Genomic DNA, 26,569 nt, shown 5'->3' with positions numbered 1-26,569 from the left:
ACCTTTTCTTCCAGAGCAATGTAACAAACTGCAAGGTGTTCTTAAAAGAGAAGACCACAAACAGGAAAACACTCAGTGTAATCATCTCTAGGTCCATCCAAGCTGTCACAAAAGGTGATATCTCCATGAACAAAACAGAATCAGAGCCCTAGCTGGTGCTGTTCAGTGGCTGGAGCATCATCCTATACACCAAAAAAGGTTGCAGGTTAGATTCCAGGTCAGGGGATATACTGAGGTTGAATCCTTGGTTGCTGCACATGCAGGAGACAGCCTATCAATGTTTCTTTTTTTCTCCCTCCCTCTAACTAAAAATCAGTTAAACAAAAAACAAGCAAACAAACAGAGAAATGGTATAGGGAACAGACTGACAGCTAGAAGGGAGGTTTCATTTGGATGAAAGAAGGTAAAGAGATTAAGCAAAACACACACACACACACACACACACACCACACCACACACAGGACACCATACAACACAAAACACATAGATACAGAGAAGAGTTACATTCAGAGGGAAAGGGAGGTGGATAGATGGAGATAAGCAAAGGGATATGGAAAGAGACTTTGCTTGAGGTTATTGGCCCATAGTACAGTGTGTAGATGATGTTTTATTAAATTGTACACTTGAAACCTGTATGGTTTTGCAAGACAATGTCACTTCAATAAATTCAAAAAAGTAAAAATTAAATATATATATAATGCAAACCTGCCCAAAAGAAAAAAAAACACCCAGGATACAAACTTGATGTTGTTGCTATTAATATAAAGGCTATTTCTTCTTCAAATCTTTTTGAGAAAGGTACATTTTAGGGATGATATGAATTATTTCAACATATGGAAATTTGAAATGTTACTTTTCCTAAGACTCATTTTTCAGCAAAATGTGACTAAAACAGATCAGCATAAAAACATTTAACTGCGTTGTCCTGGCCAGGTTGGTTCAGTGGGTAGAGCATTGGCCTGCAGACTAAAGGCTCCTAGTTTCGATTCCAGTCAAGGGCACATGCCCAGGTTGTGGGCTCAATTAATCCCCAGCAGAGGACATGCAGAAGGCAGCCAATCAATGATTCTCTCTCATCATGGATGTTTCTATCTCTCTGTCTCTTCCTTCCTATCTGAAATTATATATATATATATATATATATATATATATATATATATATATATATATATAATTTAACTGTGGCAAGCATGAGATTGAGCTCTGAATTCTCTTTCTCTCTCTCTCTCTCCCTCTCTCTCTCTCTCTCTCTCTCTCTCTCTCTCTCTCTCTCTCTCCCTATACTTGAATGTGTGTCTGTGTATGTACATATATGCACACATATTATATATCTGAATTATATGTGTAATGTACATATGTATTATATTATATATAATGTTACATCTCTGAAAATCTTCCTTGAACACATTAACAGTTTACTATTAGAGACTCAATATCATCCATGCATATCTAGAATACATAATAGTCATAGCCAATCTTTTCAGGAGCAGGGATAGATTTAAGGTAAAGTAGACAAGGGAAAAAAAAGTGACAGAGTAAAATATATATTAATCCCAGAACCTCACTTAATGACTTGTAATTTGTATGCTGCTTTGATGTCCTAGGGGCCTCAATCTTTTTTTAAAAGTAAATCTGAATAAGCCTTTTATAATTTGTTAAAGTGCAGGATGAGTAATGTTAGCAAGAGTTGAGGAAAACAAAACACTAGAAAGATATGTGGAGCTGTCAGTAATTCATCAGGGCCAGCCTATTTTAGCACCTAATAATTTTTTCTTTGTGCCTTCTTTCGAAGAGAACAAATCAGAACGCCAATGCAGTAAATTCTCACAGGGGAAACCATAATTCTATTGATGTGCTTCAAGATGGCTTTTTGTTTTCAATTCTGCAAAAGCAGATCAATAAAACTAATGCAGGTTCTCTCCTAAGATTTTTCTTCTACATTCATAGTTAGGATACTTGGTAACACTACTTTAACTGATTCAGTGCTGGCAGGCATATGGAGCAAGATTTTAAAGACAAGTGGGATATAAGAAGTAAAATCATAATAAATAAATAAAATATAGTGCTGAAGGAGGGGGGAGGGTTGGGTCATTTATTGATTCAACATGCAAACTCTTGGGTTATGCTACCTAGGTTTGAACTCTAGCTATGAGACTTCAGGAAGAGATTTGACCATTTTGTGTCTCATTTACTTCAAATATTAAATAAAGAGAATAAGAGGTCAGAGAATTACATGTAAATTTACTAATGTAAAAACTCTTGGACGTTCTAGCAAAATCTATGTGTTTAAGAAATGTTAGCTTTACATTATACTATGATGTGACTTTAATACTCTTGCTCTTTGAGCATATGTGCACATCCTAGACCATTCAAACAAAAACAAAAAAAATTATGTCTAAGGAAACAATAATTGATGTATTTGACCCTGGCTGAGTGGATAGCTTGGTTGGTTGGAACATTGTTCTGTGCACCAAAAAGTTGTGATTCGATTCTTGGTCAGGGCACATACCTAGGCTGTAGGTTGAATCCCCAGTTGGGGCCATTAATGTTTCACTCTCACATTGATATTTCTCTCTTTCTATCTTTCTCTCTCTCTGATAATCAATAAAAACTTATCCTCCAATGAGTAATTTTTTTAAATTAAAAAAAAAAATTTAAGGAAAAAAAAAAGAATCAATGTAGTATTTAAATGTAGATTTGGACAGAATCTGGGATATTGGCAAGGAAGTAGTTATGAGGGAAGAGGAGTTTACAGAGGTTTTTAAAAACACTTGTCTTAATTCTTATTTGCTATGCTTCAAAGAGCTAATGAAAGAGGAAAGTATAACTCACATGTTAACCAGGCCAAAGAGGCTGAAGGGGAATGTTGAAGCCGTTATAACTTTCAGCTGCTGACATTATTTTCTAACTAGAGGCCTGGCTCATGATATTCATGCACTGCGGTGTAAGGGCAGTCCCTCAGCCAGGCCTATGCCCTCTTGCAGTTGCAGTTCAGGACCCCTCAGGGAATGTCTGCCCAGGGGTCCTTAGTGCTGCTGTAGAGGCTGAAAATGCTTCCACCACCGCTATGGCACTTGCCAGCTGTGAGCCTGGCCTCTGGCTGAGTGACACTCTCCCAGTGGGAGCACACTGACCACCAGGGGCAGCTCCTGTGTTGAGTGCCTGCCCCCTGGTGGTAACGTGCATCATAGCAACCAGTCATTCTGCTGTTTGGTCAATTTGCATATTAGGCTTTTATGATATAGAATGCTAATTTAAGTTAAACTTAGTCTTCTTCAAAACAATCCTTATTTCTACTCTCAAACAGGAATGTACTCAGTCTTTTCTATCTACTGTATTCAAGTTTTTAACTTATTTTCCCATGATCTCTCCATGCACTCTCTGGAATGGCCCATGCCTTCCTCTCTGACAATACAGCAGTTAGGACACGCAGGTACCAGATCTGAAGCCTTCACTTACTAGCTGTAGAGCCTAGAGCACATAACGTATTGTCTGCCTGACACTTCACATGTGGCCTATGTCTTCACTTGTAAAAAAGTAATATTATTGCTACATTACTTTGTGGGAGGATTCAAAAAAGGTAATGCATGTAAAGTGGCTAGCATAGAAAAAGTGAATAGCAATTGCTAATACTATGATTACTATTTTGGTTTTTAACTTTATTTTGTTTTGTATCATTATTGTCAATATATCAGGTTCTTGCTGGACTTATGGTTTTCCTATTAAATCTATACTGAAGTACCTAAGCTTCAGCAACTATTCATTATTCTAAATTTCTAAAATCCTCATGTTCTATAACAGACAGCCAAGTTCTTAAACTTTTTCAAGATAGTAATTTGACATTTCTTGGATGCATCTGTGTGTGTTCCATTTGTCAGGTAGGTGTATTCATTCTTCTCATATATTCTTATAAATATAAAATATAAATATAAAATATGCTTATATTAAAAATAATTTATCCATAAATATAAAGTTGTGGACTATATAGCTTCATACTAATGCATGAAATTTCTCATTAGGATGTTGGTGGAAGGAAGGTGTTGTAAGGAATTAGGCTTAGTTGCAGCCTCAAGATTATAATTAGACTAGAGGCCTAGTGCACAAAATTCGTGCATGGGGGGGGGACAGTTTCCCTCAGCCCAGCCTGCACCCTCTCCAATCTGGGACCCAATTGAGGGATGTCTGACCGCACGTTAGGCCCGATTCCAGTGGGATTGGGCCTAAACGGGAGGTCAGGCATCCTTCTCATAATCCAGGACTACTGGCTTCCAACCGCTGGCCTGTCTGCCAGCTTGATTGCTCCTAACCGCTTCTTCCTACCAGCCTTATCACTCCCTAACCACTCCACTGCCAGCCTGATCAACACCTTACTGCTGCCCGGCTGGCCCAATTGCCCCTAAATGCTCTCCCCTGCAGGCCTGGTTACCCCTAACTGTCCTCCCTGCAGGCCTAATCACCTACAACTGTCCTCCCCTGCAGGCCTGGTCCTCCCACAGCCCACTGCCTTCCACTGCAGGCCTGGGTCCCCCTTAACTGTCCTCCACTGCAGGCCTGGTGCCCCCAACTGCCCTCCCCTGCAGGCCTGGTCCCCACATAACTGCCCTCACCTGTTGGCCTGGTCTCCCCCAACTGCCCTTCTCTGTTGACCTGATTACCCACAACTGCCTACAACTGCTCTCCCCTGCCAGCCATCTTGTGGCAGCCATCTTGTGTCCACATGGAGGCAGCCATCTTTGGCCACATGGGGGCGGCCATCTTGTGTCCTGGAGTGATGGTCAATTTGTATATTACTATTTTATTAGATAGGATGGAAGTGCAAATAATTTCATAACATAGTTAAATATAAAAATACAGTAGTGCATAATGTATGTTTATATACATAATGTATGTATATAACAAAGATCTCATCACCTTCACACAAGATAAACATGATTCAAAAGTCTGTATGCTATAAAAACTACATTTAATTACTTTATTTTTTCTGAAATTAATTTTAGAGCTGTGTAAAAGGGATTCCTTTAATTTTTATTATGTTAAAATATATTTGTCCATATCTTAGAATATTTTCCTCAGCAATTCATATCCTAGGGCTTACATTTAATACATTCAACCAAAGCTTCGACTTAAAACTTGATAATAGCTCCCATATGAGTGGTTCATAATACAACTGTGAAGTCAATGATATTTGAAGAGGAACTTGATAGTGGAAAAATTTACTAAGAAAATATTTTTTTAATCAATAGACTGTTTTTTAGAGAAGTTTTCAGTTTGCTGAAAAATTGAACAGTAAGTACATAGTTCCTATATATTCATTCCCTTTCCATGCATATTGACATTTTACTTTAGTGTAATAATAGTTGATATTGATATATTATTATTAAACAAGGTCCATATTTTACATCAGGGTATGCTCTGTGTGTATATTCCATAGATTTTGACAAGTGCACAATAAATGACTTGTCTCCACCATTGTAATAGCTTATGAAGTAGTTCCACAGTTCTAAAAATTCTCTGTGTTCCACCTTTTCATTTCTCTCTCTTTCCACACAAACCCCTGGCAACCACTGAGCTTTTAACTGACTTCCTAGTTTTTTGTTTTTTGTTTTCACCAAAATAGTATATAGTTAAAATTATAAAGTATGTAGCCTTAAACACACACACACACACACACACACACACACACACACACACAACACAACTTCTTTTACCTAGCAATATGCATTTAATATCCCTCCACATCTCTCCCTGGCTTATATAGCTCATTTGTTTTTATTGCAGAAGAATATGTCAGTATGTGATTGTGTTGCTGGTGGAAATAGCGTCCTTTCATAGAGTCTGGAGAAAAAAAATTCAGGGACCCCATGCATAGGCGGATGAGGTGCAGTGGTAAGATTTATTGGAGCAAAACAAAATTGTCCCCGGGTAACCAGTTCCTCACCTACAACCAAGTGGCTCATCTCCAAACTGTTGTGGAAGAAGTCCAGGTTCTGGGACCTCACTCAGACCCACATTTATCCTCACCAAGCCCCTGAGGGCTAACATCCAGAGAGGCAGAACTTCTCTGGGCTTCATTTCCCCATCTGCACATCCTCCACAAGGCCTGATGGTCTCCCTGACAGCACTATGCTTGTGTCCAAGCAGACCCTACAGAGAGGGAGCACTCAAATGAACAAGCTAATGCACAAAGTGTGCGACCAGATGGGCCTTCATTAAGCTTTGATTATATTACCTTGGGTTAGGGCGATAGCAGGCTTTCTTTCAAACTAACCAATCTGGTTCCTAATCTTTCACAGGCTTGTACTAAGTCCTCTGGCTAACCAATCCTTTTTTTCTGAATTTTCCCTTATCCACCCGATCCTTTTCCCAGATTTTCCCAAGGTAGACTTGGCCCCTTTATGTCAGTCACCATTTGGGCTTCTACTGCACAGGCTCCCATATTTTGCTACTTCATATCATTTCTACTGTGCTTGGGCTTACCTCCCCCTGCTCAATCTTGGTTTCTACTGCCAGGAAATGCAAGCTCCCCTGCTGTTTTATCTCTCCCTTGCAATCCAAGCCAATGTCCCCTTCTTCCCTGGGGAGATGGGAAATTGATTCTTCCTACCCACTTTGGGGATTAAGTTCCCTCAGAGGAGGATGTTGCTATCCCTGGAGAGACTGTAAATGCTGTGCCTTCTTGGTGAATTAGACTTAATGTCTAACTCACCTCCCTAGTTCATTTGGGTTAATGTCTGATTCCATTTACTCCTTCCTTTATTAATAACTAGAGGCCTGATGCAAGAAATTCATATACTGGGGAGGGGGAGGTGTGCATGGCCCTCAGTGCAGCCTGCACCCTCTTCAATCTGGGACCCCTCTAGGGAGGTCCAACTGCCCTTTCAGAATCCAGGACTGCTGGCTCCCAAATGCTCGCCTGCCTGATTGCCCTGCTTCTGCCAGCCAGCCTAATCGCCCCCTAACCATTCCCCTGCCAGCCTGATTGACATCTAACTGCTCCCCTGCCAGCCCAATTGTCCCTAAATGCCCTCCCCTACTGGCCTAGTCACCCCTAATTATCATCCCCTACAGGCCCAGTCACCTCCAACTGCCCTCCCCTGCAGGCTTGGTTCCCCCTCAACTGCTCTCACCTGCTGGCCTGATCGCCCACAATTGCCCTTCCCTGCCGGCCATCTTGTAGCAGCCATCTTGTGTCCACATGGGGGCAGCCATCTTGTGTGTCGAAGTGATGATCAATTTCCATATTACCTCTTTATTATATATATATATATAGGACTAGCTAGTTACCTATGCTAACATTGTATCAGAGTTTGTTCATTCACTTACTGAATGTTTCCAATTTGTCAAATGTCGATAAGGCTGCTATAAATATTTGTGTGCAGGTTTTTGTGAAAACATTCATTGTCAATTCATTTGAGTAAATGTCATGGAGCTGTATTAATTATGTATTCTCAACAGTGATAAATGAGAGTTCTATTGCTCTGCAACCTTGTCAGCATTTGTATGGTCAGGTTTTTGGATTTTAGCCATTCTAATGAGTACGTTTTTTTTTAATTTTCAACTCCCTAATGAAAAATTATGATGAACATCTTTTCATATGCTTGTCATCTGTTTATAGATTTTGATCAGGTATATGTTCAGATCCTTTGCTATTTTTAATTGAGTTGTTTGCTTACTTTTGTTGGGTTTTAATTCTTCTATGTATACTTTAGATATCAGTTATTTTTTTGTTTTGTTTTGTTTTGTTTTTTTACCATCACTGTTTTACAACAGCCTTTATCTTTTAGAATAGTTTAGAGTTACAAAAAATGAAAAGATTCACCAAGAGTTCCCATATTCCCTAAACCCAGTTTTCCTATTTTTAATATCTTGCATTAGTAAAAATAATTTAAAAAACTATAACTTTTAATAATCACTTGAAAAAATGAAAGTTGAACCAGTATTCAAACACTATTCATTTTTAGAAGAACAGAAGGAACCATGAGTGTCTGCCATTCAGCACACTGACTACTATTGTTTAGAGGCATTTTGCATTCATTGACCATCTAACTTTAATATTGTGAGAAATGGCTCACTTGTTCAAATTTCAAATGACGAACTAGGAGACAGAAGCATGGTGAAAATGAGACTTTTAATAACTCTCAAGAGGCATCCATTTTATAGGATCATAGAAGGAGCATAACCTATTTACTTAGACCTCCTCCAGTTTCTCATTGGCTGAGGACTATTTGGTCACCTATTTCCTAATAGGTTGCCTAGGTCTTCCTGCCTTCTATTCAGTTACTTAAAAAAAAAAAAAAAAAAATGGGAGGGGGCCTCCTCTAATTGCCTCCACCTCAGGAATCTTCCTCGGACATGTGCTATCAGACATGTGTATAGCTCTCATCCTCTCTCCCCACCCCCACATCCTTTCTGCTCTGAGGAAACTCAGCAGCTGCCTGGCCACATGCTGTTTCTTTTCTATGAAGATACATTAGAGGCATATTTCTTACAATAGCAATAATTACATCTCAACTAGTTTTTAACAATTTTCAAATGAGTATAATTTTTTTTAGAGTTGCAGTAATTGCTTTTCTGTTTCATTTATTTACTTATTTATTTATTATCATTATTATTTAATTTACCTTTGTTGTTGAAAGTATTACATATGTCCCCTTTTCCCCCCTTTAACCTATTCTAACAGACCCCCTCCTGCACCCCAAGTCTTCAGAACACTATTGTCTGTGTCCATGGGTTATGCATATATGCATATAAGTTCTTTGGTTGGTCTTTCCCAACTACCTGCATTCCCTCTGTGATTCATCAGACTTTCCCATGTTTCTACATCTCTGGATCTATTTTTCCCCCCAACATTTTATTTTGTTCTTACAATCCTCATGAGTGAGATCATGTGATACTTGTCTTTCTCTGACTGGCTTGTTTTGATGAGGAAAATAAGACATTTGGATAAGGGAAGTGGCTAGCAGTCTGACTCTGTACCTAGTTAGTCAGTATCCTTAATGCACATTCCTGTTAGCCTATAATCAAGTCATTGCCCCTTCCTTAATTATTTGGTTTTGCAAGACCTATTTACCTAAATATTCACATTTTACAGAGGCCATAAACCATGAACCAAACACAACCCCAGGAGGGAGTTATCAGCACTGGCACCAGGCCAGGCCTTTAGGTGTGGTCTCATCGCTCCCATCTCAACACACAGGGCTTTTTGTAAAACTCATGAAAGGTCTGGAAGTCTGATCCATATTTGGGGGACAAAGGATCCAAAGGGTGTAAAGAAAAAGCTTCTTCCTTATTGGCTTGGTCAGTATTTGGAAACAGGCACTAGTACATCTGAAAGTAAATGGGCTTGGGTTTTTTTCCTGTATTTCTGATTACTCCTGTGTATTTTTTGGTTGCCTGGTAAATTCTGTATCAATTTTGCTTGGTATAATACTCTCCAGGTCCATCCATGCTGTCTCAAAGAACAGGAGTTCCTTCTTTTTTACTGCTGCATAGTATCCCATGGTATAAATGTACCACAGCTTTTTAATCCACTCATCTGCTGATGAGCATTTAGGCTGTTTCCAGATTTTAGCTATTGTAAATAGAGCTACTATGTACATAGGGATGCATACTTCCTGTTTGATTAGTATTTCGGGGCTTTTAAAGATATATTCTTAGAAATGGGATCACTGGGTCAAATGGCAGTTCCATATTTAATTTTCTAAAGAAACTCAATACTGTTTTTCAAAGTGGCTGCACCAGTCTGCATTCACGCCAACAGTGTACTAAAGTTCTCTGAGCTTGTGTTTCTTAGAAGAAATTTATGATTGGGTAAAATAGTGAACAAAGTAAGCTGATCGAGCCCTTTCAATTCTGTGATCCCTTTTCTCTTTTTAAAAAAAATATATATATTTTATTGATTTTTTACAGAGAGAAAGGGAGAGGGATAGAGAGTTAGAAACATTGATGAGACACAACAATCAGCTGCTTCCTGCACATCCATGAATGGGGATGTGTCTGCAACCAAGGTACATGCCCTTGATCAAAATCAGATGTGAGATCCTTCAATCTGCAGGTTGATGCTCTATCCACTGAGCCAAACTGGTTAGGGCATTCTTTCCCTGCCTTTATGTTTTAAGGGAAAATAGGATAGCCTAAATTATGCATTTGTTACCTTTACTTATCAAGTGAGAAAAAAAAAAAAGTTCCCAAGAACTATAATTAGGTCTTCACATTCCTTTCCAGTGCTCATTCATCAGTACAGCTCACTAAAGATTCACACTCCTTACATTGATCAAAAAGACAATAACAACAATGAGATCTATCTTTCCATATTAGTCACAGATTTTCTTTGTTCATTGCTTGTTTTTAGTCCACAGGTTTTTCTCCAATGGTCCTACACGAGGTCAGAATTACCCACATGATCACCACCCTTTTTTGTAAGTACACAATTTTTCTTTATGCTTTCAATTGCTCCTTATTTAAAATAAAATGCTATGTTTTATCCCATGTTCAAATATCAACCCAAGTTACTACATCTATGTCAAAAACTAACATACAAAACAAGTTAGTTTTTGTTGAAACATAGATATAAAAATTATAATGTTAATCTCAGATTAGTACCTTAAAAGTTTTGTCAAACTTACATTTCTATTTTTTTTCTGAATAACATCAACTTTCAAATCATGAGACAGTTACTTTTCCTATTTTTTTTCAATAGATGGTAAAAATTATCTTATTACTGAGCAAAATCTTATTGAGACCATGAATTTTCATGTCAGTTTCACATTTGTCATAAAAGTGATTTTTAAATATGTATTTTGGCTTAAATTTCTTATATTTGATAGATAATTCCTCAGCAAGATACAAATGCATTTTTAAAAATAATATGAGGCGTAGAACAACCGTGTCATTAAAACATTCAAGGGACTTATTCAGAATGTTTTATGTCATGTTTCAAGTTATGAACTTAACATTGTCCTTTAAATTTGTATTTATTTATTTATTTATTTATTTATTTATTTATTTGATTTTTTTACAGAGAGGAAGGGGGAGAGATAGAGAGCTAGAAACGTCGATGAGAGAGAAACATCGACCAGCTGCCTCTTGCACACCCCCTACTGGGGATGTGCCCGCAACTCGGGTACATGCCCTTGACCAGAATCGAGCCTGGGACCTTTCAGTCCGCGGACCGAGGCTCTACCACTGAGCCAAACCGGTTTCGGCTAAATTTGTATTTATAAGTCAACTTGGGAACTTTCTATCTAACATTAATTTCCTTACATTTAGCTCTTTTAAAAAATATATACTTTTGAGAGATAGAAACACCAATGATGAGATGATGAGAGAGAATCATTGATCGCCTGCCTCCTACATGTCCCCCATTGGGGATCAAACTTGCTACCCGGGCATGTGCCCAGACTGGGAATTGACCCATGACCTCCAGGCTTGTAGGTCAATGCTCAACCACTGAGCCACACCAGCTGGACAACATTTAGCTCTTGATTTACCCATAATGTATAGATATGTGCTCCCCCAAGAGCAATTCTAAGTCTTTTTGCTATTGTCTATAATACTTTTTGTTATTTTCATACATGTGAGTGTGTGTGTGTCTGTGTATGTCTTATAAGGGATGTTTTGTAAGGGTTGTGTAGGCATTTTGAATATATCCAAATATCAAATATCTAAGCAACAAATATGGTTTCTGTTCTCATATATTATAAAATTCCAAATCCTAAAATCTGCTTAATATGATGTTTATAAAACCCATTTCCTATCAAACATAAAAAATTAAATGACTTTTTAAAGTTTTATGAAAGCATGATATAATTACTGTACAAAAAAAGCACATATAAGATTACATTTTTAATTAATCCTCACAAACTGAAACTATCACACTGGAAATACTCCTCATGCTCCCTTCTGGGTCCTGTAAAGAACATTCCACCTTGGATTTAAGAAGTCATCCTGTCTAACAAAAGGGTAATATGCAAATTAACCATCACTCCATCACAAATATGGTGGTGCCCATAGTCACAAGATGGACCCCACTGGAGTTCCCCAGTCCCAGGGGGGCAGCCACTGAGAGGAGGCAGCATGAGTGGCCTGGAAGAATGCTTGCTTCATCGCCACATCATTGAGGCAAGCATTCCATGCCTGGCCATGGATGGGACTCTGGGCTATGGAGAGCCTCTGGGCAGCAGGTGCAGAGCAGCCAGTCCCACAGAGAACTACTGGCACACAGATTCATGCACAGAGCTACTAGTGTTTTATAAATGCAAATAGTAAAACCCAGACATGGTGTTGCTCAGAGAATCTATTTAAGAACCAAGAAAACTCTTGGAACATTCTTTCAGAGTAGAAGACTTCACCTGAATATATCTGTAACATCCTGTCCCACCAGACACAGACTATTATGAGAGAACACTAATGCTTGGGAGTTAAAACTGAAATTAGTTTTGTATACGCTCTGCAATTCAGTATGCCTTAAAACCAATAAACTAAATCAATAGCTGAACCTCAGTTTCTGTATTGCTATAGTATGATAATGCATTAATCTCAGATTTTTATGAGGTTCAGATAGAAAAACACAATGACCATCCCTTATATATTTCAAAAGACCCTCTAGGTACAGCATTATTTGGTATTTACCCCATTTCTGTCAGATGGTTAACCATGGCATAAAATCATCTCTAAGTTTTACAGAACACATTTTTCCATACTTGCATAGTCTTGATCTGAAATGAAATTGCCATAATATTGACATAACTATTAACAGATTAATATAATAAAGTTGTTTCAGGAACCATATTCTATATATATATATATATATTATTGATTTTTTTACAGAGAAGAAGGGAGAGGGATAGAAGCATCGATAAGCTGCCCCCTGCACACCCCCTACTGATGTGCCCTCAACCAAGGTACATGTCCTTGAAGGGAATCGAACCTGGGACCTTTCAATCCACAGGCCAACGCTCTATTCACTGAGCCAAACTGGATAGGGCTCTACCATTTTTTAAATTACTTCATTATTACTAATGTCCTACATAAAAATTTTTTTAATAATAAATCACACATTTTTTCAAGTGAGAGATCATTACTTAAATTTGCTACAGTCCCTGTTCCTTCATTACCTAAATGTTTCTTTATTAATAAATTTAAATGTGACATCTGATTTTGAAATTTTATTCTAGACTTATTTTCTGATCAATGATGCTTGCATGTAAAAATATAAATTCACTTCATTGTCTTTAGGGTTTTATTCTATTGCACTCAGTACATAGACCTTCATGGATGAAAATGTGCAAAAACTATTATTCCTACTATTTGCTCACCATAAAGGATTTTTTTTTAAATCTGCTTCAATAAAATCATGATGCTGTTTTCTATATTTTAGCTGAAAACGCAAATATATTATTAAAAGATAAACACAATAGAAAAATATAAAAATTAAAAATAATATTGGCTGGTTGGAGAAAGATAAATATCACATGATCTCACTCATATGTGGGATATAATGATCAACATAATTTGATGAACAAGAATAGATCCAGAGACAAATGGTAGGGGAGCCAAAGGTGGGGGAGGGGGCAGTTTGAGAGCAACCAAAGGACTTGTATGCATGCATATTCGCATAACCAATGGACACAGACACTGGGATGATGGAGTCTTGCCCGGAATGGGAATGGCTGGGGCAGGGGTGGGGGGTGGGGTCAATTGGAGAAAAAGGAGACATATATAAAACTGTAGACAATAAAAATTAAATTAAATTAAATTTAAATTAAAAATAATAATGGCTGGTTTAATTTAAGATTCTAAAAATGCAACCACATATCAGCAAGTGTTTAGTACATTCTCCATTATCAGAGAAGCTTTGATTATTATGCAGAAACTGTATAAATAAGTCATTGTTCCTGGTGATTTAAATTAGTTATTGCACTATAAGCTCAGCATTGAAGGTTGGGCTCCGAGTCTGGGATTTAGGAATTCCATAGCTTAGCCCATATTGCAGAAAGAAGTAAATAATATGACATTAAGCCGAAGCCGGTTTGTCTCAGTGGTACAGCGTCGGTCTGCGGACTGAAAGGTCCCAGCTTCGATTCTGGTCAAGGGCATGTACATTGGTTGCGGGCTCATTTCCGGTAAGGAGTGTGCAAAAGGCAGCTGGTTGATGTTTCTCTCTCATCGACATTTCTAGCTCTCTATCTCTTTCCCTTCCTCTCTGTAAAAAATCAATAAAATATATATATTTTTTAAAAAGAATATGACATTAAGTCGGAAGCTAATTTGAACAGTGCTGAAGTGAGACTGTGTTTTTAAGTCATGTCATGGTTTTAATGGATGGAAGCAGTTGGAAAACCTTTGAAAATCATCATTCAAAATGGAGGTTTAAGCACTATGAAAACTCAGACAATTCTAAAGAGTTTTGATTATGTATATAAGTCTGTTAAAGAAAGATAGAAAAAATAAGGGTTTTTCTCATTTTAATTATGCATGGACAGCAAGGAAATAATTTAGGAATTACAAGAGCAATACATAAAATAGTAGTAAGACAAAGTAATATATAATTTAGTACTTTATTAATACTTTATATTTCAAATACAATAGAGTTGGAATAAGTTAGTCAACAAGGAACTAATATTGGATCCTAAAAAAAAAATTAGGAATAGAATACAGTGGACTTTTATGAAACAACGGATTAATTGGATTAGATGTATTGTGCCTAGTTCTTAAGGCAGGGGGAAAAAATCAGTCTAAATATTTCAGCATTGTGCTGAGGAGGAGTAGGACATTCTATAAACTCAGGAAAGAGAGCCAAATTAAGAACTATTTTGAAAGTGAGGAAAAGAAGATGAGAATAAATGTAGTCAAAGTATGAAAACATTGATAGATTTGGAGCAAGGGAAAGATATATGTCTTCACATATTACTTCTATTTCATGTACTCTTTTTTCCCCTTCTGTTAAACTAATATTGATGAGTGTAGTCTAGGTCAGTCAAGTTCATATTAAATTGTAATTGACTGCATCATAAAGTTCTTTGGAAGTAGTTTAGGAGAAAGTTTGGAGGGGATTGTCAAACAGATGAAGAATAAATCCTCCACTCCTAACTCACTGCTTTTATCTGATTTATATTGTGATTTTGTGTCTCATTTGTTTGAACTCATATTTAGTGTGTGAGAATATTATAAAGTTATAGGTAGTAAAACATAAAAGTCCATAAATGGGCTTTTAAGGAAAGTAAAAAATGCCTAGAGTACATTGGACCTCAAATAAATATTTTCAAAAATTTAAAGATGTGAGATCTGAAATCCCCCAGACCAAAGATGATTTGCCTAAAAGTTCACAGTATTTGGTAATAGAAGGGAAACTAGCTTCTAGTTCATTTGATTTGGAGAGTCTTATTTTTTAACTCTGACCCCACATTTCCACAATAGATATCATGTTGCCATATAAAAAAAATTGCTTTGAATAAAAAAAATATATTTTACTAAATCCATTGGTCAATCCCAGAATAATGGGGGGGGAAAACACCAAACCTGGGATTAAATCATTAATTATATTAATCATAATCACAGAACTAGTCTTCTTAAACAACAGATATGTTTATGGGTGCTAAATTTTTATGTTATTCTCCTTTGTTTAAAATGGATTTATTTACCACCTCTAGTACCTAAATCAATCACATTTTAGAAGATATATCATTAACATTTGCATGTCTCATTAGTAGAACTGTCTTGATCCATCATAAAGGTGAATTATTTTTCCCAATTTATTCTAAACTCAATGATATCACTTTTTTTCAAAAGCATATAATCTATTACATATTTTGGCTACTGTCAAACTAATTTCCTCACTTACACATCACTACTTAGTGTGTTTTGTAAGACATTTTAGTACTTTACAAAAAGAAACTATTTAAATCACCCAGCTACCATAATTTATTGGCCACAGTCTAGATGCAAGGTAGTGGGCCAAATGCTACAGAGTAAACACCAAACATGGTAGCACTGTTGTGACTTTGGAAAGACTATCTTAGAGTCCAAGGTAAAGCTATTCCAATGCACCTTTATCCCAGGGCAAGATAAATTCAAAATTTAAAAATATAGGGCATAGAAGGGACACAGTATATAGTTTATAGTTCGTTCATATACTGTACTTTAACACTCTTATCTGTCCTATTCCCACCTGCATCAAGTTATATTACCATACTAGAGGCCCGATGCATCAAATTTGGGCAAGAGTAGGTCTCCCTTCCCCTGGCTGCTGGCACTGGCTTCCCTTCAGCCACTGGCCAGCACCCGGGACCCGGGCTTCCCTCACAGCCTGAGCTTCATCTGGAAGGATGTCTGGTCTAATTAGCATACTATACTTTTATTATTATAGAAGAGTTGTCTATGTTTTATTAAATACCAGTGTGTTGCATGTTTATTCTGCTATAAGCCCTCTGGACTGCCAAACAATATTGGTCTATATTCTCTGACAATCTTGACTTTAGCCTGGAAAATTCATCCCCCAAATTATCCTTCTGACTATAGCAGCTTTCATTCCATTTCCATTATTATGTTGTAGGCCCCAAGTTTTTTATGGATATCACAGGCAGATCTGGCACACTCACTAACCCCTTTCACCATCCAAGGGAACATTTTTAAAACTCAGAGGATATCAAATTGGACTGAAATTCTCTGTCATCATGGACAGAACATGACCTCTCACACATTTTTCTGAAAGTCATTGACTTTTACTGTCAAAGATAAGTTAGATCAGAAAAGTAAAGACACTGCCTCCATAAAGTCATTTTAAAAAATATTCTGCTTTTGCTTATCTAAGACATGTCTTTTACCTTAATATAGTGCTATACTACCAGTTATTTTTAATATTTATCCCATCTAGCATCAATGTATTGATCAGAGGAAGTGAGACCATAAATGTAATACAGGTAAAGATCATTCCAAAGGTGATACAAGGCCATTCCTACAGAAATAACTGAGAGTAGAAACTGCACATTCAGGGCAACTTCAATGCAGAGGTAATACAGGCAACTCAGTAAGATCATGAAAGTACCAGGCCAGAGTGCAGTCTTGTTAATTGGGGCTTCAAAGAAGAAAGAAAAGGAGAAAAGACAGTTATCAGCATGAAGTAGAAGTTTGAAATTAGGAGGGTATGCCCCAAAGGGGATTAAAAAAAACCTTATAAATTCTGCCCTTGGATGATGAAAGTCAATTTTGGTTCTTGTTAAATTAGTACAAAGGGAGGAAGGAAAATCAGAAAAGCAAAAAAATAAAAACCAAATTCTTAGTTTTTGTGAGTCCATATAATAATACTGATTACCTAGACAAATCTGCTATTAATTTGCTCATGGTCAAACTTGATGGCCAGTCACTCTGGGAGTGTCAGCTTGCTCCTATAAATTGATGTGATCCTAACCTAAATGTCTCAGACTATCTTTCATTCTGAACTTCTTTCTGAGTGCCCAATCAATGGCCTTTCAAAGATATCATACTAAAAGTTTAATTCATTATCTTTGCAATAGTGATTCTCTTAAACTCCCAATCTAATTAAGTGAATGGCACCTATAATCCTAAAACTGTAATCATGATATAACTGTATTGGTTAGCTTTCAATGATAATTTCTTCTTTTATTGATTTTTTTACAGAGAGGAAGAAAGAGGGATAAAAAGTTGGAAACATCAGTGAGAGAGAAACAATCAGCTGCCTCCTGCCCACTCCTGAATGGGAATGTGCCCGCAACCAAGGTACATGCCCTTGACCCAAATCAAACCTGAGACCCTTCAGTCTGAAGGCAATGCTCTATCCACTGAGCCAAACTGGTTAGGGCTCAATGACAATTTCTTAAAACTTTTGAGATATTACTTTTCACCTATGATTTATAGCAAGAAATGCTCATTTTCTGCTTATTGTTCTCTAATATGAGATTTTTAAAACACATTCTTTAAATTTAAAAAATGGTTTGGCTTAAAAAATATACAGGGGTGAGCAAACGTAGGTTAGTAATAATAATAAATAATACAATAATAAATAAATTAAAATAGTCCTGTCCAGTTTTCTCAGTGGTTAGAACAGTGGTCTGTGCACCAAAGGGTCATGGGTTTGACTCCAAGTCATGTAGCTGGGCTGCAGGTTCAATCCCTGACCCCTGTCCAGGTCATGTAGGAAGCAGCCAACCGATGTATCTCTCTCACATTGATGTCTCTCCCCCTCTTTTTCTCTCTCTCTCTTTCTCTTTCTCCCTCCTTCCCTCTCTAAAAATCAATTGAAAAAATATCCTTGTGTGAAGATTAATCAATAAATACATAGATACATAAATACATAAATGTTACAAGAATAAATTCTGGTCTGCATACTCACAACTGTAAACCTAGTTTTGCTCACCCTTATAAAAAAGCACACAGTCCATATAAGTCATATAGCATTATGAGTATGCATATAAGTTAAAGTTTGAAAAACTGATACCCAAATGACTAGGACAAGCCTTAGAATATCTTCTATTGTACATTCTGGTCCCTTCTATCTTTTTCTTTCCAGTACTTACTATCCCTATTCTACTTGACTTTTATGTACTAACTAGAGGCCCAGTGCAAAAATTGGTACAAGGATGGGGTCCATCCAGCCCACCCCAATCAGGCCAATAGGGGGAGGGGTTGGCCAGGGGGAGGGGCTGCGGGTGGTTGGCTGGCTGGCCCTACCCTCTGGTGAACTCCCAGTCAAAGGGACAATTTGCATTTTAGCCTTTTATTATATAGGATCATTGTTAAAAGTCCTTGCACACAGGTGTATTGCACATACCCCCTTTGCCTTTCCTAGTGAGTCATCTTCATTCCTGTTTACCCATCCTGACAAATGTTTCCTCATCTTTTTAAATTCATTAAGATTCATCTTACTACAGTGATTTTTTTTTTAAATTTCCAAATTTATCCTCTCTGGTTTTTTACTTTCAAAGACATATTACAGTCTTTATTGTATCTCTTAGGCTCTTGACACAAAGCCTGAATCAGACTAGAAACCTAAGAAAATATCCTTTCAGTAAATTATTATTTCTTTGATATTAAAAATTAACATTTAATGTATTACAGCTATAAATAAACCTTGTCTGTTGGCCCTGGATGACAATTCCACCTCATATGTGTGGGCCATGTTTGCTTCTCAAACTCCAAACAGAAGTCTATACAAATCCTGAGCACCAGCAGTCTCCAGATACTGCTTCCAGAAGCCAGCAACTCATCTTCATAGCCTATTCTCAACTCTAACTGCTTTCCATTACATATTCTCTCCTATTAAAGAGTCTCTTTAATTTAAAAGTCAAACATATCAAGCCTTTTGTCCTGCTTCACAGGATATAGGAAACATTATTCCAAGGTCTATGGCTTAAAAATGTCTCTTCTCCCTTAGTGTAATGTATCAATGATTTCTAAGGATAATTTAATCTAATACTTCACAAGAGGTTGAAATATTTTCCAATGTTTCTGTTTCATGTAAGAGAATTGTAAGTTTTAGAGCACAGCATTGCCTCAATTACTTATAATTAGTCTTGGCATTTAAAACAAAAGTCATTTCAGCCTTAATATGACTTTAAATAGTCTCCTGGTATCTCTTCTCTTCAAAAACCCTTTACATAGACAGAAGTGGGTTAAAAGTAGGTATATAATTGGGAGTATGTGAAACACAGTTTATTATTTATTAATTATTGCCTTATTTTTCCATTTGAACAACTCTAAACCTGCCATTGCCCATGTGATATATATCAAAAATGAAAAGACAGACCCTTAATACTGATGAGATTACACTTGGGGGTTTGTTTGTTTGTTTGTTTTTGTTATTTCAGAAGACGTTACTAAGCCAATTCTATTTACTAGTAACTTATTTCAGGGATGGGGATAAGGAATGTTGACTTCCCCAGGATAGAATCAGAATGCGAATGTCTTACCCCTATTTATTCTTTTACAAACTCTTGACATCTGAATCTAAGGTTTTCAAAAGACTGGAAGCTCCCAGGTTTCAAACAAGAAGAACACAGTTTTTAAAATAACTTAAGTACCGTTTAGTTTTATTTATAATCTATGGATATTACCAAATAAGGCAAAGAGTTATCCTGAAATAAAATAGAGGGGCTGGATGTTTTGAGAGCAGTGGAATGAATTGAGTTAAGTGAGTGAATTGAGAAATGTTAGATAAGTGATAGGAAGGGAGCCTGCAACTGTCATTTAAATGCTAATAAACAGTAGATCAGAGTTTGGGGTAGGGGACCATCCTGTCTTCATAGCACCTGTGTCAAGAGACCTCACTAAGGGAACATTGTACAATTGGAACCCAAAGTCTCAGATAATCTACCATTATGTTACTGTGTAGGTAGACTACTTACTACCCCTAACCTTCCAAAAGATTAATTTAATTTAAAAAACCCTTAAATGATTACAATTACTAATCAGCTGACAGAAACAGCATTCTGAGTTACTCAGGTGGGCCCAAGTAATTATAAGAATCCTTAACAGTAAATGAGACAATTAGTAGAAGAACCAGAGATAGGGAAGTGTTCAAAGCACCCAAGTCAGTGTTGCTGGTTTTTGAAGACAGAGAAAGGGAACCATGAGGCAAGCAGAACAGGAAGCCGATGGAAGCTAGTAAAGGCAAGGAAGGACATAGATTCTTCCCTGGAGCATCCAGAAAGAAACACAATCCACCAATGCCTTGATCTTAGCCCAGTGAGATCTGTGTTAGAATTTGATCTATAAAACAAATGGATAATAAATTTGTCTTACGCCACTAAATTTGTAGTAAACCTCTACAGCAGCAATAGAAAATGAATACAATTAACAAATGGCAGGAATTTTCCTTCACCTCCATAACTACTTTGTGGGGAGTCTATTTTCTCAGTTCCACACAGGACAATTCTAAAAACAGAGGAAGTCTTTAGTCACTTAGCAGAAGAGTACCAGAATACAGAAGATCCCAAACTTGTATTGGTTTGGTGCAATGAGCTTCCTCACCACACAATCACAGGATAGTGATAGTGAGGTAAGGACTCCTGATTTTGTTATGGAAATTTGTTCTGTCTCCACGTTACCCAACACACCAATCAATCACTGGTATTTACACCCATCCTATCTTTCTCTGTGTCATAATTGGGGATTTACTACCTTTCCACTTATCTACATAAGATAATTGGAACCCCATTCTCTTCTAACTACATAGGCATTTGACTGAATTTATTACTTTTTGTTCTACTGTGTATTAAATCCCTCCCTCTGGAAAGAAAGCTTCCTGTAGTAATTTTTAAACATTATCAAGTCTCTTTCTTTACCAAACAAGTAGAACAAAGCCCTTCTTTCTGTTTCCTACCCTAACTTTATCTAGTACCTTGGGGTGGGGCAGGGGAGGGGGGAGGAGGGTGGTAGTCTCTATAATAGGAATACTGCTATTTCATGGGTCTATTTGTTATCTCCCATTTTTTATTTAAGTCAAACTTAGAGCCATAACTCACTAAAAAGTGACCAGTGACCTCTATGCTACTAAATCCAATGGAGCAATTGATATTGCTAACCTCCCCCAATGCCTTCAGGCCATTTGTAAAGGAATTCTTTATCTAATTAAAATTCCAAGAGCAAAAGACAAAGAGAGAATATTAAAAGCAGCAAGAGCAAAGCAGGTAGTTACCTATAAAGGAGCACCTATACGATTGTCAGCTGATTTCTCAACAGAAACCATTCAGGCCAGACGGGAATGGCAAGAAATATTCAAGATGATGAATAGTAAAAACCTACAGCTAAAGATAATCTATCCAGCAAAGCTATCACTCAGAATCGAAGGTCAGATAAAGAGCTTCACTAATAAAAAAAAAGCTAAAGGAGTTCATCAACACCAAACCAGAATTAATGAATTGCTGAAGGGGTTCTTTCAGAAGAGAAAGTAAATAAAGATAAAAATTATGAACAACAAATATGCAACTATCAACAAGTGAATCTAAAAACCAAGGAAATTTACCAAAAAAATCTGATGAACAATATTAACTGTTGAATATAATAGAATCAGAGATATGGAAGGGGAGTGAACTGATGATTCTTGGGGAAAAGGGGAGAAGGGGATGTGGGAAGAGACTGAATATAAACTGTGCACCTATGGATGAGGACTATGGGGAGTGGGGAAAGGGTAGAGGGTGGGGTGGGAACCTGGTGGAGGAGAGCAATGGAGGGGGGGAAAGAAAAGAACATTTGTAATAATATGAACAATAAAAATTTATAAAAAAAAAAAAAAAGAAACTTTCCCTCAAAAAAAAAAAAATACCATTTTTTCTCTCCATTTCACTTGATTATTAGTATACACATCTCAGATTGGTACTTACACAGAAAAACATTGCTTAAGTATAATCCCTCTATTATATACTTATCTCAGTAGTATTTTTAAAAAAATATATTTTATTGATTTTGTACAGAGAGGAAGAGAAGGGATAGAGAGTTAGAAACATCAATGAGAGAGAGTCATCGATCAGCTGCCTCTTGCACACCCCCTACTGGGGATATGCCCGCAACCAAGGTACATGCCCTTGACCAGAATTGAACCCAGGTCCCTTCAGTCCCCAAGCTGATGCTCTATCCATGGAGCCAAACCGGTCCCGGCCTCAGCAGTATTTTTAAATGTGGGTTTGTGATTATTTGATGAATTTGTCTTCCCTATGCAAATGTACACTCCTTGATGTCAAGGCCCATGCCAGTTTTTATTACCATCATGGTTCCAATTCCAAAAACATTGTTAAAAGAAATCCATGAACATTGATAGGCACTCATGGGAACAGTTGGGGAGAGGTCAATGGGGGAAAAGGAGATGTATGTAATACTTTAAATAATAAAGAATTTAAATTAAAAAATAAAAATATTTCTTTAGTAAAAAATAAGTTTCAAGATAGAAAAATACATATGTACTTAGAATAAAAAATAATAAATTAATAACACTTTTAAGAACATGCTGAACACTTTGTTGGCCCATCTTATTTAGCCTTTTAAATGACTCAATGAAAATAGTAGTTCCATTATGTAGGTGAGAAAACAAATATTTGTAGAGGAAAGATAAATTATCTAAGACCTTAAAAGTGGCAAAATTAAAACATGGAATTTAGATATACTTAGTCCAAAGTTTATGCTACATGGTCTCATCCTATATTTAAAATGTTGATGTTTTATTCATCATAAATTTTTGCAATTTTAATTTAAAAAATATTGAATTAAATTATTTTGTTTGGTTAATGTGTTTTGAAGACCTCCTTAATTTTTCACCTGAGACAAACATCTCACTTACTTATTTATATCATCCTAATCTGGCCCTGCTTAAATTATAGAGTTTGGTCAAAATGTTTATTCTGAAAGTGAGCTATACATAGAATTATGCAGTAGAAGTCAGTCCCTCTAATGGGAGAAACCAATATTCTTAACCTAGATAACAATATGAGAAAGGGTTTAAAACAGACTTCATTCCTCAATAAGAGAATGACTAGTGATCTAAAGAAACAGTGACAGATGATTCTCTAAAAAGGGAGAAAGACTTGCAGGATTTTCAACGAAGACATAAAAATATGTTTATGTTTGGCACACACGTCACATTCAACACATTCTGTTGGTCAAAGCAGGTCACAAGGCCAGCCTACATTCAAAAGGAGAGCATCACCTTTTGATGAGAGGAGTTGCAAAGTGACATGGCCAGCAGTGTGTATTTAGATAGGAGAACAACCCTTGCTGTCTTTTGCCCATAGTCTACTGCTAATAGCAACACTAGTACCATCACACTAGTACCAACACTAGTACCATTATTAGTACCATTATTAGCACTGAGTTAGTTAGTCATTTGTAAATTTTTCATAATTTCATTGGCAAATAACAGTAAGTTACTCTTTTATTTTTCTTGATGCTTAGTAGGGAACCTCATTCAGATAATTGCAGAAACCATATTCCACCACATTTTAAGTGTCTTTAATTGGGAGAAGAGATAATTCTCAAATCTTGTTTGTTTGGTTTTCCTGGTAGAAGGAAAACCCACAACTATCTCTCATGCCCTGCCTGTCCATTTAACAGATTTAGGCCAACTTTCTCTTGGAGACATGTGATCTTTTGGTTTGGCTATAATATATTGTCTGTGTAGGGAAGGCCACAAGCAGGGAAGAAATGATGATTCACTAAACTGAGAAAATCTTCTGAAGTCCTCCCTCTTCAAAATGCATTCTCTGAGCAACCATCGATGTCTCCAAGGGTAGTTAAAATATATTAGAACTACCTGGGAATGGTCTAAACAGGTGACGTGGTTTCAGTCCCCTAAACACAATTTTCCTGTCCACAGCAAAGCTGAAGGGATGAATCAGGAAACAAGTTCTCTCAGTTTCCTGCCTCAAACAAGGTCTCCTTACTGATGAAACTTGTCATAGAAAACACTTTGGTGTTTTGTTTTGTTTTTTTCCCTTTCCATGCATTGTTTATGTACATGTTTAAATTTTAAATTTGAACCAACAGCTAGAGAAATAAGACTGCTTAAAGTATATGGCAAAAATCTCATAAACTAAAGCCTGATTTATCCAGAAGCATAAACGCTGAATTATACACCCCCCACTTATTTTAAATTGAACTGCCCACTTCTTTGTGGGGCTGCCCACAAGGTGTCTAATGAGTTATATGCCAGTGCTTATTTCACAAGAGAAGAAACAAAATACAGAGTAAGTGAAACCTGGGTACATTTTGTTTTTGCTTTGTTTCAGAGAGCTGTCAGATATTTCAGTCCAATCTTATAACTTGCTGCTTCCCTTTATTGCAAGTCGACTTCAGAATTTTAGTTACCTCTCACTACAAAAGGTTTCAGTTTACAGGGTGGCAGGAAGAATGAAGATCGATGGTTGCTGGGTCTGGTTGGTCATACCAATTTGTACTGCAATCTAGGTGCTGCAGTCTCTGAGATGTGAGTTTAAACGTGTGCCTTGCAGCTTGAGGAGAAAGATGTGGTCTGCATACAGCTGTAGATCAACGCTGCCGGTTTATTCACAGAATGAGGCATCCATCATGCCTGTGCACGTAGGCATTTTGTGAGGTAGAAAAATAAAAGGGGAAAAAAGGAAAGACAGGGGATGAGAAGAAAGAAGGTTCAAAGGGAGGGGAAGGGGAAGGGAAAAAGGAAAGAAGGGAGGAAGGAAAGAAGTGGAGGGATGCAGAGATCTTTTTGTTTTCTTGGAATGGCACAGCTAAATATTTTGGATAACAAATCATGATTCCTTCACAGAAAATGGCATCAGTCAAACATATAAAAGAATATTAATAGTTAATAAAAATCTTAATAATAATTTTCCATTCATATTGATTCATAAACGTGCCCAATATTTCTACTGGTATATATTTCCAATTATTCTAAATTAATTGCTTTTTAAAAATCTTGCTTTTGAGACACCCTTTCTTATTTTCTGCATAAAGTGCCCTAATATTGCAATTTTAAAATATTTGCCTTAAATGGATTTCATTATTCATAATTTAAATTTTTATTTCCAAATAATCACAGTAAATTTGTAGTGAAGATCAAGCATCCTTCATATTTCACATATTTAAAAAGTGAGGAACCCAATGAGGAAGGTTTAATTTTATAATTGCAACCACATTCCAACTTCCAGTGATTCAGTTTCTTGCTCAACCTGAGATGGCTCATATAACATGCTACTTTACACATGTGATTGTCTTTAATTGCTTGTTTTCTTGTTCCATGAACCCCCTGGGGAAGAAAGGTCAGGAATAATATTTTCTTTGTAGTGAGGAAAATAACTATAGCTCATTCTCCAGATACAAAGCTTGATTCTTTGGAATCATGTATTCTTGAACTGAGGGTATCTATTGAAGGGAGAATGCTATTTGCAGGCCAGAATTTTCCCTAGTGTCTTTTTGTTTACTTGTTTCTTCAAGGTAAATACTTTTCAAATATTTTTTTTTCTTTTAGTTTGGGAATGGATTTAAATTTAGTTAGTGAAATTGAATGCTAATGTAATAAATTAATATGATCTGAAAACAATAGATATCTTATGCGTGGGGCAGGTTTTATATACTAGGCATAGACTAATCATCTTTCAGGGGGGGAAAACTTAGTTTTTGCATACATAATGCTAGTCTTACTATCTATTTATTTAATAAAGAGGAATTCTGTGCATTTAAAGTATATGATTAAGAAAGTTACTCTCTCTCTAAAACAACCAATCTTCTAGGTTAAAGTATCCTCTGATGCTAAAGAAGAGAGGTCATAGGAGAGCTGAAAAGGGTAATTGAATAGTATCTATAACCTCAATCCAAATGAGAGATGTCTTTCCTCTTCACTCATCAGTTCTAAGAAGAGAAGTCTTTAGGTTTTTTCAGATATATAAAAACAAATCACACTTTCACATACTGTTAACTGTCCCATTCCAGAGATGAGATTAGTAAGACCCAAAGCAAAAAAGCACTTATCTTAGGTTAAGAGCTATATACAGTGATCGATAATCAGTGATTCATACTTAAATAAACATTATAGCCATTAACTTAGAAATATTTGCAACAGCCTATAGTCTGCTTATTCAGTCATTATTCT

The sequence above is a fragment of the Pipistrellus kuhlii genome, unplaced genomic scaffold (assembly GCF_014108245.1).
Source record: "Pipistrellus kuhlii isolate mPipKuh1 unplaced genomic scaffold, mPipKuh1.p scaffold_m20_p_1, whole genome shotgun sequence".
NCBI classification, from domain to species: Eukaryota; Metazoa; Chordata; class Mammalia; order Chiroptera; family Vespertilionidae; genus Pipistrellus; species Pipistrellus kuhlii.
Note: the sequence above shows the minus strand (reverse complement) of the source record.